The sequence below is a fragment of the Podarcis bocagei genome, assembly GCF_964188305.1.
Source record: "Podarcis bocagei genome assembly, chromosome: 8".
In the NCBI taxonomy this organism is placed as follows: Eukaryota; Metazoa; Chordata; class Lepidosauria; order Squamata; family Lacertidae; genus Podarcis; species Podarcis bocagei.
Window position 1 is genome coordinate 19,227,780 of NC_138133.1, and position 13,649 is coordinate 19,241,428.

The 13,649-nt window shown below is 43.0% G+C and overlaps 1 protein-coding gene across 13 annotated transcripts in view; it reads left to right on the plus strand.

Moving 5' to 3' along the window:
- Window positions 1–1,814: 1,814 nt before the first annotated feature.
- The window catches only part of LOC308593896 (uncharacterized protein), a 188,941-nt gene continuing 177,106 nt past the window's right edge, over window positions 1,815–13,649 (plus strand). For all 13 annotated transcript variants that reach the window (XR_014011068.1, XR_014011069.1, XR_014011070.1 and 10 more), the window contains exons 1-2: window positions 1,815–2,460; window positions 12,672–12,770. The gene's annotated coding sequence lies outside the window, so the exon portion shown is untranslated. The remainder of the gene's footprint in view (window positions 2,461–12,671; window positions 12,771–13,649) is intronic.

Here is a 13,649-nt window from a genome sequence, read left to right on the forward strand (position 1 = left end):
CAAAGCTGCCCATAGTGCTTTCTGTGAACCAGTATAATCTCCTATAATCTCTGACCATATTTACCTTGCTTGGCTGGGGCTTACAGCAGCTCAATGTGAGGCCGAGATACATATACATCCATTATTATCACCAGATCTTACAGCCCAGTATTTCTTATATTTGTGCTTATCTAAACTAGCCTAATATATGTTTAGATACTGTAAACAATTCTTTTTTTAAAAAAAAGATGTTTTAAATAGAAAAAACCCTCACAAAAATATCTATTTTTGAGAGGTTCCGAATAGCAGGAGGTTCCAAACCCCTTCATTGACATAAGCACCCAGGTTTGTAATCAGTATCAGGCTATAGAATTTTCCTCTTCTTCTATCAGTTTCATTAATGTTGTGTGTGCATCAAAGTCACATCTCTGTAACCATTTTTTGCTATGTGAAATCCAAGGATCACAACACTTTAGCCTGACAGCTTGAAGAGTATATATGTTTGAGGCCATATCATAGATAATCTTCCATTACTTTGGAATGAGTGGGCAGGGCATTAGACAAGACAGAAGGAAAGATTAATTAAAGCCATACTTTGTAATTAAACTACCCACAGACTATTTCAGAAAGCAGACACAACTGAATTAAATCATATTATTAATGCAATTTTAGAGACAAAGTGATGGAAAGTTGCTTATGGAATGCCAGCGAAGCTTGTCTTTTTGATTACTTTTGAACTGAGATGTTTTTAAATGCTTTTCAAGATGTATAGGATAGGGTGGGTGCAATCCAGCCCATTTCCCCCTAACTGTATTGTTTTTCTGTGGTTTTATGTTCTTGTTACAGTCCCTTCCATTGTGTTGCACAGAGCCCATCACGTTCTCTGTTTTACTCCCAACTTTCTGAACTGTCATAATGAATTTTTCTCTCACTGGATCTTCACTTTTTCCAGGTTGTATGAGAAGGGGATATCAATCTAATTGCAATGCAGAATTACCAAAAAGGTCAACCTGTTCCATTATCCTTTTGGCATGTAATTTATAAACCTCATTTTTTATGAAACAGACAATAAAATGAATGAAAATAACTTTACTACTTCTGCAAGGTATTAGTGCAATCCACTCAGTCCTGGGATAGCTTTATCCAGGTCTTTCACACTGATAAATTCCACAGCAGACATGAAGGCAGACGTTAACCTGGGGAAAGGAACCTCACGCCTGAGGAGGTTGCTTATTCAGCCTTCTAGTCTGACCCCTGGCTCACTCCTCCTCCTCCATAAAAATGTATACCACCCTATACCCATAGATCAGTTGAGGGATCTGGATATGTTTAGCCCAGGAAAGAGGAGATCAAGATAGTCATCTTCACCTACTTAAAGGGCTATCACATGGAAGATGGAGCAAGCTTGATTTCTCCTGCTCTGGAGGGTAAGACCCAAACCAATGGATTCAAGTTACAAAAAAGGAGATTCAGACTAAACATCAGGAAGAACTTTCTGACAGTAAGAGCAGTTAGACAGTGGAATGGACTCCCCTGGAAGGTGGTGGACTCTCCTTTCTTGGAGGTTTCTGAGTAGCAGTTGGATGGCCGTCTGTCATGGATGCTTTAGTTGAGATTCCTGCATTACAGCAACTTGGACTAGATGACCCTAGGCCTTCCCTTCCAACTCTGTAATTCTATGATTCAAATGTAGTTGGCATGGAGATAGCTTGAGGTGAACATAAACACCACATTCTGATGGCATGAATGATGTCACAAACTGGACAAACCGCAAGACTTGGCAAAGTGAGAGTCAACAGTAGGACTGAGTCTTTACACTGTGAAGGCAGGGTCTCCAAGACGGGTAATGATAAGTATTGGTTTATAGGAGCTGTGAAAAGTTTATACTTTCTTGTAAAGGTCTTTTCTGACTAGATGTCAACAGTTTTCTAATGGACCATATGACTTCCATTACATTTTGGACAGCATATGTATAAGATTGAGGCCTATCATATTGTGACTTTTCCACTATGGCATTGTGAAAGCAGCCAATACTTTTTCTGGTGTGGTTCACACCCACCATCTCAGTACATAATATTCAGTATAGAAATGTTGTCAATATTGGGGCAATGTTGGTTTTGGTATGTTTTTATATGGGGGGGGGGAGTTAAAGAAACAGGTGTAGTTGAACACATGAGGATGGAACCTTTCTACAGGTGAGGATAAATAGATTTATTACATGTCTTGAGTAGTCATGCTGTTACCTACTTACAGAGGATTACTGGTCAATATAGTTGGCATGGAGACATGGAGAGTGCAAACATGACAGTCTGATGTCATGCGTGATGTCACAAACAGGATAAGCTTCAAGTCTTCACAAAGTGAGGGACAGTTAACAGTAAGGCCAGAGCTTTTTTTCAGCCATAACTCACCAGAACTCAGTTCCGGCACCTCTCAAGTAGGTGCCATTGCCATTATAAGAGAACAAGGGAGAAGTTCATGGTGAGTCCCAGCACCTCGTTTTTTAGAAAAATAAGTAAGGCTGTGCCTGGATTCAGGCTAATTCAGATTGAGTTGCCAACTCTGTACGTTGAATCTTCTGCATGTGTGCCAATCAGAGCTGATTCACAGAATCTTTGCCTGAATCTGGTTTTGACATTTTCCTAGTGAACCCAAATGGCTCATATGCCTGTGTACAGAATCATACTGGAGATCATTCTAAGCTGCGTACCTTTATCTCCAGAAATATCCATGTTGCCTGTAAATGGTGTGTCAGAAAGAGACCTGATACGCCAAGGGCAACATTACAATTTGTATCTGCTTACCTCAATTTACATGGATAAATGAGAAATTCTTACCAGTTATGCATACCCATGCAAGATGCTTGGATAATGCAATATGCCATTATCTCATGCATAATCTGGTCATCCCAGGTGCATCCTGATTTAACCTTCTTGGAGCACTGACAGAAAAGCTGAGACACAGCCGCCGCTAGAAGTCACATCAGCATGTTTTGCGTGTTCAGACCCAGAGACCTCCCCCCTAAATAAACACACATTTGACTCAAATTTTAGTTTTGGGGTTTTGGCAGAATTTAGGCCACAACTTTATTGATTACAGAAAGTGAGTGGTTGCATAGGCTCTGGTTTGACTAGCTCCAGAGTTTGACCCAGAGTTCTATCATAGATCAGCCAAGGGTGAACACTTGAGGTAGGTGGAAAGCCCGGGAACAGACTCTGTCCACTCCCCAGATGCTCCCCTGGACTCAGGCATGGGCACAACCCCCTTTCAGGGGTTGACCAAACCAAGTTGAGTCCCTGGATTCCTTTAACGGCATACCCTTCACATAGGGATGGTGAGACAGTTCTCCCATCCCTGTCACCTGAACCAGCGCCTATCCGCAACCTTACAAGTTGTGACGATTTGCTATGTGGCAGGCGAAACCCAAATGGCAACAGCCAATCAGCCAAGTGGGGAAAATTCCTCCCATGCTCCTGTCCCAACGACAGATGACAGCATAGCAAGGTCAAGTGCAAAATGCCCTAAATATAGGGAGAGGTGGGTGGATGTTCCGATGCATGAGCTGAAAGAGGAAGCTCTGGGTCACATGCATAGGTATATATAGGTCCCTCCATCCGTTTAGACAGCTCCCCGTTGGCCAGATTAAACCCAGGATGAGGGACCTACCAGTCGGGTGTTGTGGCTGTCAAATATACCCACCCACAATCAGGAGGTCAGTCTCCAGGTCTCACCACAACACATGCCCTCTTTTAGGGAGGACACGCTTTAGCATATTTACTAGCAGGTGTGAGGTGCCTTGGGCTTAGAAGCTCTATGTGCCCCTCCAGGGCTCCCTATCTGGCTCTTGACATTTTCCCCAGGCTACAACCCCTCTTCCCAGACCACACTCTTCCCAAGCCCTGGCATGCACTCTCCTTGAGTGTTTCTGCCAAATTCAAATGTGTCCTTGTACTCTGATTCCCTTGATGAAGGATAGAGAGGGGCATGTGTTTGTGGAACCTAGCCTACTGCACCAAGGTCAAAATTGCTTTAGTTGTCTTAGGCCTTCTCAGCAATTCTAGAGCTTACTCACCACCTCATATTTGATGGTTCTTCTGTGTAATGCTGAATTCTTAATGCCTGGAAGGAAATTCTCCAGCTTTCTGGAACAGATTGGAGGTCAGGATAGGACTCTGAAGGAAGAGAGGGTCACTGAAAATTGCTGCCCTTCTTGTCCTTCTTATGAATTCCCTTTTGTCAGTGGACAGTCACCACTGGATATCGACACACAATTTATTTCACTGATAGCCAGGTGATTTGAGTTTGTGTTTTTTTCAAGGCCTCTTTCAGTATTAATTTGAATCTGCCCTCCTGCAGTTTTTGCAATTCCGTTCCGGGGGGGATCACATCATGTGCTACCCACGATTTCATGGTGCGAGTGAACTTCTGAGACATTCTGTGCTAGGGAAAGAAATCTTAAGAGCTGCTCTTCGCGTCATTCAAACCACCATTCAAATAGCCGTTCTCATACATCGGGGTGGGGAACCTTTTTAGCGTGGCGGCTGCGTTCTTGTCTGGAAAACTTTCCAGAGATGGGTGGGGCCGGAGGCAAAAGTAGCCAGAGCAAATTTTTACTTATGTTCAGTGATCTACTTTCTACACACACACACACACACACCCCTCTCCTCCATGCAGACAAACAAGAGCACATTTCAGCTGGGGCAAAAACATGGGCATAAGCCAATGGAGGTGGGACGGGCAGCTGCCCCCCATCAAGTAAATAAATACTTAACAAAAGTAGAAATAATCAGAATATTTGAATATTTGAAATTGAAATGCTCACATTTGAAGGCAGCCCTGTTTAGGTAAGTTTTTAATGTTTGATGTTTTATCGTGTTTTTAATATGTTGGGAGCTGCTTCGAGTAGCTGGGGAGTCCCGGCCAGATGGGCAGGGTATAAGTAATAAATTATTTTTATTTTTATTTTATTTTATCACAAAGAGCATTAAAAGAGCTGAACGTAGCAGACCTAGTAAAAGAAGCAGAACTTTCTTACCCTACCACAAAAAAGGCTCTGCTCATCTCTCTTACTCAGGTGTTCGCGACTTGTACCCTGGAGCAGTCATTCAGTACCTTGCAGAGAGTTAAGACCTGCCTAATGTTGACAATGACAGGAGCATCTCAATGGGCTATGCTTACTGAGTGTGCACAGGAAAACTGCATTGGGGGAAAATGGAGAAATTTGACTGCTGAAAAGGTTTTTAGCAAATCCAAGAAAACTTGTTTTAGTTTAGATTTAAAATAAGATGAGAAAAGGTGTGCCCTTTGTATTTTGCAAAATATACTCGTTAACCATAGGGGACGCGGGTAGCACTGTGGGTTAAACCACAGAGCCTAGGGCTTGCCTATCAGAAGGTTGGTGGTTTGAATCCCTGCGACGGGGTGAGCTCTCGTTGCTCGGTCCCAGTTCCTGCCAACCTAGCAGTTCGAAAGCACGTCAAAGTGCAAGTAGATAGGTACCGCTCCGGCGGGAAGGTAAGCGGCGTTTCCGTGCGCTGCTCTGGTTCGCCAGAAGCGGCTTAGTCTTGCTGGCCACATGACCCGGAAGCTGTAAGCCAGCTCCCTTGGCCAATAAAGAGAGATGAGCACCGCAACCTCAGAGTTGTCCACAACTGAAGTTAATGGTCAGGGGTCCTGTTATGTATTAAGTTGCAGTTCTCACTCAGGGCCACCAGTATGTAAATGAAGGATTGAAAACTGTCCCTCCTGATTGGTTAGCTAGTTGTGAGTTGTTACTGTTTCAAGTTACTTAGTATTATATAAAGCAGTCAGCTAGAGTTTTCCGTTTTGGAGGTGCTTCGCAAAACGAATTCCCTATGGGCTTGCTTCGCAAGACGACAATGTCTTGCGAGTTCCTGCTGGTTTTTTTTTTTCTTTTCCCCCTTTTTCTAAGCCACTAAGCCGCTTATCAGCTGATCCGATCAGCAGACAAGCCGCTAAAAGCCGCTAATAGCGCTAATAGCGCTAATCCGCTAATCCTTCAATGGGCTTGCTTCGCAAGACGAAAAAACCGCTAGATGAAGAGAATCACAGAACGGATTCTTTTCGTCTTGCGAGGCACCACTGTACTCGTTAACCACACGAAAGGTACTCCCTGGTGTTATTATTTTTAACACTCAAGTTTTCAAATGTCTGAAGGTGTTGACAGATTTATTCTGAGCACTTGGGGTCAAAAGAAAGTAATTTAAAACAATTGTCATTGAGACATTTCATTCTGAGTCTGCTAGACGGAGCCAGACAGGATGATGGCAGGTGGGTGTCTTCAATCCTGGCTATGCCCATGGGCAAAAACACACCAGGAAAGTGTGAAGCAGAGCGAGTAAGGTGTGGGGCTTGGGGAGAGGTGTGTGTGATATGGAAAGAGTCCTGAGGACCAGACAGAGCAGATGGGAGGTTACAGTTGGTCTCTGGGCCTGAGGTTCCCTACCCCTGCCGTACATTCTTAAAACTGGGGAGTCGTGCTGTTGAATATAAGCATCAATTCTTCAGGAAGGTAACACACTCTATTTATATATGTGCCAACAAACACACATATATCAGCATTCACATATACAACAACAACAATGTAGGTTTGTGGGTATACGGAACTGAGTAGGAAGCTAAGAAGCTTTCTCCAGTAACTCTGAGAACATGTCTTGTTAGTCTTCTTGATACCCATAATGTAAATCCAACAGTTCCCTCACCCTGCTTTTCTGGCCAAGCAGCAACCTCTGAGAACATGTTCTGTACGTCCACCATCATATAAAACAGCCACACACAATAACAATCCAGTTGTTTTTCCTTTGAGGAGCCCTTAGGCAAGGCTATGTATCCCACAGTTTGCTTCAGTCTTCTGTTTGCTTTCAGTATGGTTCTCCTTCTAAGTGCCCCCTATGTTCCTGTCCTCTTGTTTTGATCTTCGTGTCCATTCCCCCCCACCTTCGGTTGTGCTGGAATTCAACTTTGACTTCAACATTTTTGTTTCCAGAAAATAGAGTTGGCCCTTGCCTTGGGGGTGTCATAAAAAGGCAGCGAATTTTTAGCTGTTTGATTCATATTTATTGTGTTTTTTGTCCCAAGAAGAGATACTTGTGGGCATGGCTTTTATCTTTCTTTCAACCAGAACTCAGTTCTAGCACGTTTCAGGTGGGCACTACTGACATTAGAAGAGAAAGCGTGTTCACCTTCATGGAGAGCACATGTTGCGGTGCGGGCTGACAAGACACTCCAAAGTTGTGGGGCGGGCTAGTTGATCATTGGCCACTGTTGTGATTGGGCTTCCCTTGTGGTTGGGAAGAAGTTAATGTTGCCATGTTGTGACTGACAGCCAGAAATGTTAAAACTTCCTGCACGAAGCGTAGAGCTTCCTCTTTTCGCTCCGTGCATCGGATTGCCCGTCCCACCCTCCCTATATTTAGGGTTGTTCGCATTGACCTTGCTATGCCTGCCATGGGGTCGTCTGCTCTTGGGGCAGGGGCCCGGTAGGAATTTTGTCCATCTGGCTGATTGGCTGGAGCCATTTGGTTTTTGCCTACTGTGTAGCAAATCGTCACAACCTGTAAGGTTGCAGTTAGGCATTGGTTTATGGTTTGGTTGGTGGAGGGGCATGGATTGGCTGTGCCTGCCCCTCTAATGCTACTGCTGCAAGGGATTCCGTTAAAGGAATACGGGGCTCACCATTGGTTTTGTCCAAACCCTGTCAAGGGGCTAGGGCCACGCAAGAGCCCCTGGTTGCATTTGGGGAGGGCTGAGGGCAGGTTCCCTGCTCTGTCACTACCCCTAAATGTATTCCCCTTTTCTGACTTTTGCAGGCTTGCGAAATGTCAGTCTGTCCCCCAATGGGGGGGGGGGCAGATAGTCGGAACCAATGCCTAAGCAACCACTCACATTTTTGTATTTAATAAAGTTGTGGCCAAAAAATTATGCCAAAAGCCTTAAACAAAATTATGCGTGATGTGTGAGTTATTTGGGGTGGCTTGGGGACCTCGACACACAACAAGGGAGGCGTTCATGGTGATTTTCAACACCTCTTTTTCTAGAAAAATAGCACTGCCTGGAATCTGCAACTCAGATACCAAAAAAAATTGGTTAGCAGCCTTGTGTACAAAACAACTTGACTTCATATGTTTGTGTGTCCTCTGCACCCATTAGAGGCTGATCCATTAGAGACTGCTTTTCCAGTCTCAGTTTGCCCTCAGTCAGACCCCCCTTGCTCATCTTCTTACTTACAACCAATCCAGCGTATGGCACTGCCTTTCCAGATTCCTCTTCCTCCATCTCAGTGTTGCCCTTGTAGAATTTAGCAGGGAAGAGGCTAGGAACAAAATCAGAATTAGTTGGCTCTGCCTGTCATTGGCTCTGGCTCCACCTACCTTCGGCACTCATGCTTTCCACCCTGCTAGCAATGTTAGAAACTCACACATATAAATTAGGCACCAAATGGCTCCTTAAACCAGGGTTGCAGTCAGCCAAATGCATTATAATCTGTATATAAATCCAGGACCAGTGCATGAAGTCAGATTGTTTTAAAATGCAACCTGCACAATTTCCTTCTCCATTCCTAATCTTTACAATAAGAAATGTTGTTGTTTAGTCATTTAGTCGTGTCCGACTCTTTGTGACCCCATGGACCAGAGCACGCCAGGTACTCCTGTCTTCCACTGCCTCCCACAGTTTGGTCAAACTCATGCTGGTAGCTTCGAGAACACTATCCAACCATCTCGTCCTCTTTCGTCCCCTTCTCCTTGTGCCCTCCATCTTTCCCAACATCAGGGTCTTTTCTAGGGAGTCTTCTCTTCTCATGAGGTGGCCAAAGTATTGGAGCCTCAGCTTCACGATCTGTCCTTCCAGTGAGCACTCAGGGCTGATTTCCTTCAGAATGGATCGGTTTGATTTTCTTGCAGTCCATGGGACTCTCAAGAGTTTCCTCCAGCACCATAATTCAAAAGCATCAATTCTTCGGATCAGCCTTCTTTATGGTCCAGCTCTCACTTCCATACATCACTACTGGGAAAACCATGGCTTTAACTATATGGACCTTTGTTGGCATAAGAAATGTGGTTTTATTCAAATCCACCTAGATGTAACAGTGGACACTTTGACACACTATAGCTTGGAAAGCCATTGAATTATTGTAGGATAAATCTTGCCCCTGACTTTTGCCACTGCAAAGTTTCATTTTAAAAAGGAAGCTAATCAAAACAGTGTTTCAAAGAATCCTTTTCAATTTATTTGAAGCCTAATCTTGACTAATGTACATCATGCTTCTTCCACTCTGCCCCCCCCCCTTCAAAATAACTCCTTAGAGAGTTCTGGTTTTTGCATTAGAATCCTGAAAGCCAGCAGATCCATGCTGCTATCAATTTTCAGTCAGGTAATTGTAAGGTTCAAATGAAAAAGACAGTGCTTTGGGCCTTATCGCTTTGGCAGTTGCTCCTTCCTTGCTATAAACTGGCATATCCAGTGTAGGATAGGGACGACCTGAAATAACCTTTCCTTTGTGCCACCTTGTTCAGAGTAAGCAATATGGACAATTTTGGAGGTGGGGAGCAAGGTGGGGATCTGACTTTCAGCACAGCTCTTCCAAGACACAGCTATCAGCTGGCATTTTATTTTCCATAATCCCCTTTGAAAGCCTACCTCACAGCATCGTTCCCAAGGAATTTATGGGAAATAAATATGACCATTCTACCATTGCCATCACAAAACGGAGAGGTGTTCAGGTCATTCTGAAACATCTCTTTCAGACTGGGCTTGACAATTGACTCCTTCAACAACACAATACTATATCTCTACAAACTTAATGACCCCAGCCTTTCTCTCCATTGATCTGATCATAAAATGGGTGCTCTGTTTCTTTTCTTTTGCTGCTATCTCTTATTTATTAAAAAGAAAGAAAAACTAGGTAGGCTAGATCTTTCTTCCACTTTCTTCAATAGCTGTTTCATCGTAAACTTCATTGAGATTGGGTTTTGGCCCTATGCAATTCTTTACATCTCTCCCCTCTCTTTCCTATCACTATTTTTAGAACCCAGTTCTGTGGTGGATAGGTTTTCAAGGCAGCATGTAATGTTGTTTAGCTTTGGAACGCAGTATCATTTCATGTATACTTAGTCCACACCTACACACACTTGAAAAGAGTAAGTAGAGAGCATGCCTTATCGAAAGCTTACTAATGAGGTCTTTTGATACAATACTCCAGATGTTCACATTTTGAAGTGGTTCAAAGAACTCATTAAGTCACACCAATTAGCAGAAAAATACAGCAAATGTGAGATAACTGAATGAAATAAACTGAATGTTTTCCCCCTATATTAAGGAATGCTAGACATCCCCCCACCCCCCGTTTACTAGCCCATCCGCAAGAAGAAGAAAAAGTAAATGGAAAATGTGAGCCCAGCAGTTGCAGCTTGCTTCAATAGGAGATAATTAAGGCTGCAATTCCTCAAAGGCTTACCTGTAGTAAGTCCCATTGGATTGCTGTATCTAATAGGGCCTGTGCTCAAGACACATAATTATACACCTAACCTTGAATCACTATGTTGATGAATTCTGTTGGACTTATATGGTTACTGCTCCTGACACCCCAGATTATTACTGCCCAAGCTGCTCCTGCTCAGAATCTGTTGTGTAGAAAACAAGCTGGCTGCTGATGTCCAATATCTATCCCCCCCCCCCCCAGTTTTTCTCACATCTCTCTGCTTTAAGAGGCAAATGTACTGTGCTGTGTTGCAGACATAGCTGATGACGAGCTGCAATGATGCTTCACTGCTTGGCTTACTGCCCTTCCTAAATCTCTGACTGAACCCTTTACTTTTTTGATCGCCAGATTGACAACATGCTTAAATACTTTGTATAAAATAGAAACATAACACAACAAAACGTTATTTTTATTGCCGTCTATTAACTGATGCCAGTTTTGTACCCTTGCCCAGATTGCACCCATATTGAGTGCTGCTGTTTGCTCCAAGTCAATCACACGGCTGTATTTCTGTTCCAGTTAGGGACATGAAAAAGCAATTTGCACTAGTCCTCTGTTTGGAAAATTAACAGAGACTTGCATTTATTTTTCCTTGGATGCCTGGAAATATTTATTTTTAAGGAAATAGAATGTGCTGGATCCAGACTTAGAATAAATCAAGACAGTTTTGGCAGATTCCTCCTTCTCTGTGCAGCCCCCTTTGTCCCCAAAAGAGTGATTCTGGAGCACTAGGAGAGGACTGGCAAAGCGAGACTCAGTGAAGATTCTTCTAGCAGGGAGACTTTTCTGGACCCCAATCTCTTCAGCAAATGGAGTTAGTCCTTTTGTTTGAGGTGGGGCAAGTCCCCATCCAGATTCCATTGTAATCATCTAGTTTCTGAACAGAAGAAGAAGAAGAAGAAGAAGAAGAAGAAGAAGAAGAAGAAGAAGAAGAAGAGTAGTAGTAGTAGTAGTAGTAGTAGTAGTAGTAGTAGCAGTAGTAGTTTGGATTTGATATCCTGCTTTATCACTACCCGAAGGAGTCTCAAAGCAGCTAACATTCTCCTTTCCCTTCCTCCCCAACAAACACTCTGTGAGGTGAGTGAGGCTGAGAGACTTCAAAGAAGTGTGACTGACCCAAGGTCACCCAGCAGCTGCATGTGGAGGAGCGGAGACACGAACCCGGTTCCCCAGATTACGAATCTACCACTCTTAACCACTACACCAGACTGGCTCTCAGGGGTCATTGACGGTGTGGAGGTGGGTTAATATAAAGAGATACAGAATTCAAGATATTCACCTATTTAACTTGGGGAAGGGCCATAGCTCAGTGCTATGAAGAAGGTCCTATGTTCAGTCCTCAGCATCTCCACGTAAGACTGGGAGAGAAACCATCTCTGAAACCCTGGACAGCTGCTACCAGTCAGTGTAGACAACACCCAGGGAGATGTGTGACGGGTCTAACTTAGACTAAGGCAGCTAGGTCCTTCCAATAAGTTGCCATGGAGAAGAGTTGACATCACCAGAGCAGTGAACTAATTCATTAATACAGTTAGCTGCAAACCCTAATATACAGTTGCAGGCATCTACGTATAAACAGGTCTCCTGACTTAATTTTGCTGTGAAACATTGGAGGAGCATGCATTCTTGGATGGAATCCTGAAATGAAACATTAATACAAAGGATGACAAAACACACAGGATATTCACCTTCAAAAGAGAATTTGTAAGCAAATAATATGGAGTCACACATAGCAGCCATTCCATCAGGCTATAGCAGAGTGGGAGACATGACCACAATGTCCTTTCATGAGCTCAGCTGAGAGACCAGGAACTTTTGGCTTCTTCTTTGCATGAATTCCCTCCCATTGCAGTTGGCCATTACAATAACTGTGTACTAAAATAAGAGGCAAATTTTGTTTGTTGTTTTTTCCTCCTCCTCCCCCCTCTTGATCACTTTACCTTTTGTGCTGTGCCTTTTAGATTCTAAGCCTTTAGGTTGGGGCTGACTTGTTAACAGAATGCCGTGGGAGCACTTATTATATTATTTTTGTTTTGTTGAAGTGTGGGGCAAAAAATGCTTCAGCTAGCTAAATAAATTTGTCTGCCTTCTACAGCACAGTTTCATTTCGTCATAAAGCACGACAAAAATAACACACATTCCATTTCCTGTTTCCCTACAAAAGGGACAAATAATTCAGTTTCGTTTCTTTCAGTGGCTGCTATGGCATTACGATTTACCTGAAGTGGCTGGATTAGGTCAAGAGTCTCAAAAGTAACAACAGCTTTGGAAAACTCTATTGCACATGAAAAAGGTATTGAGATGGCTAGAGAATCTCTGCTAGCTGAGGGTAGGCAAACAATGTTTTTAGCAGCATACAGCTCCTCTCATCTCACACTTGTAAGCTACGAAGGTCTTGTGGAATCTCACAGCTATAGCTCCATCAAGAAAGTGGGTTTTTCTATTTGTGTATGGTTTGAAGTGCTGAAACACACACAAAAGCATGACTGACGCCCAGATCTGGGACTCACTGACATTGTTTCCTTCATATTTTCTACAAAGAATGCTTGCTTCTCATCTATTTTCATATCTTGACAGTTCCTAGAAAGGGTTCTGCTACTAAAAATATTCTGGTGTCTTTACTCGGGGAAGGGAATGTCACTTTGCATTTCTTAGTACAGAAAGTATTGGTCTGATGTGTAGAGATCTTTCCAATTCTAATTAATTCAAGAGGGTTCTGGAAGCTTCTCTGTATGAAAGAAGCAAGCAGAAGGTTTGTGATGTTTGGGTTATTCCTTCTGAGAAGCTGGGTACAGCTGGCTTCAACTGGTTCTCTTATCTCTTCTGTCAAGGTTATACTGACTATAATAAAAGTCAGCAATATCAAAAGTAACACGATGGCCAGAAACAATTACAATGTGAAAAACTTTATGGAATAATGCAAAAATAATAAACAGAAGTCTCTGAAAGTCCTTAAATGTATCATGGTGCCAGACTTTACCTGGCGGAGAACAAGCTGTGAAGCTTTGTATAATCAGCAAATGACCAATTCTGATGTCCAACTCTGAACTCTGCTGAACAGTGTTTCCGGATAACAACTACTGTTTCATTTAATTTTTTCATTAACTGAAAATAAAATATTCAAACGATGACCTGCACATGCATAACAACTTCAAATAGTGTAGAAATTATA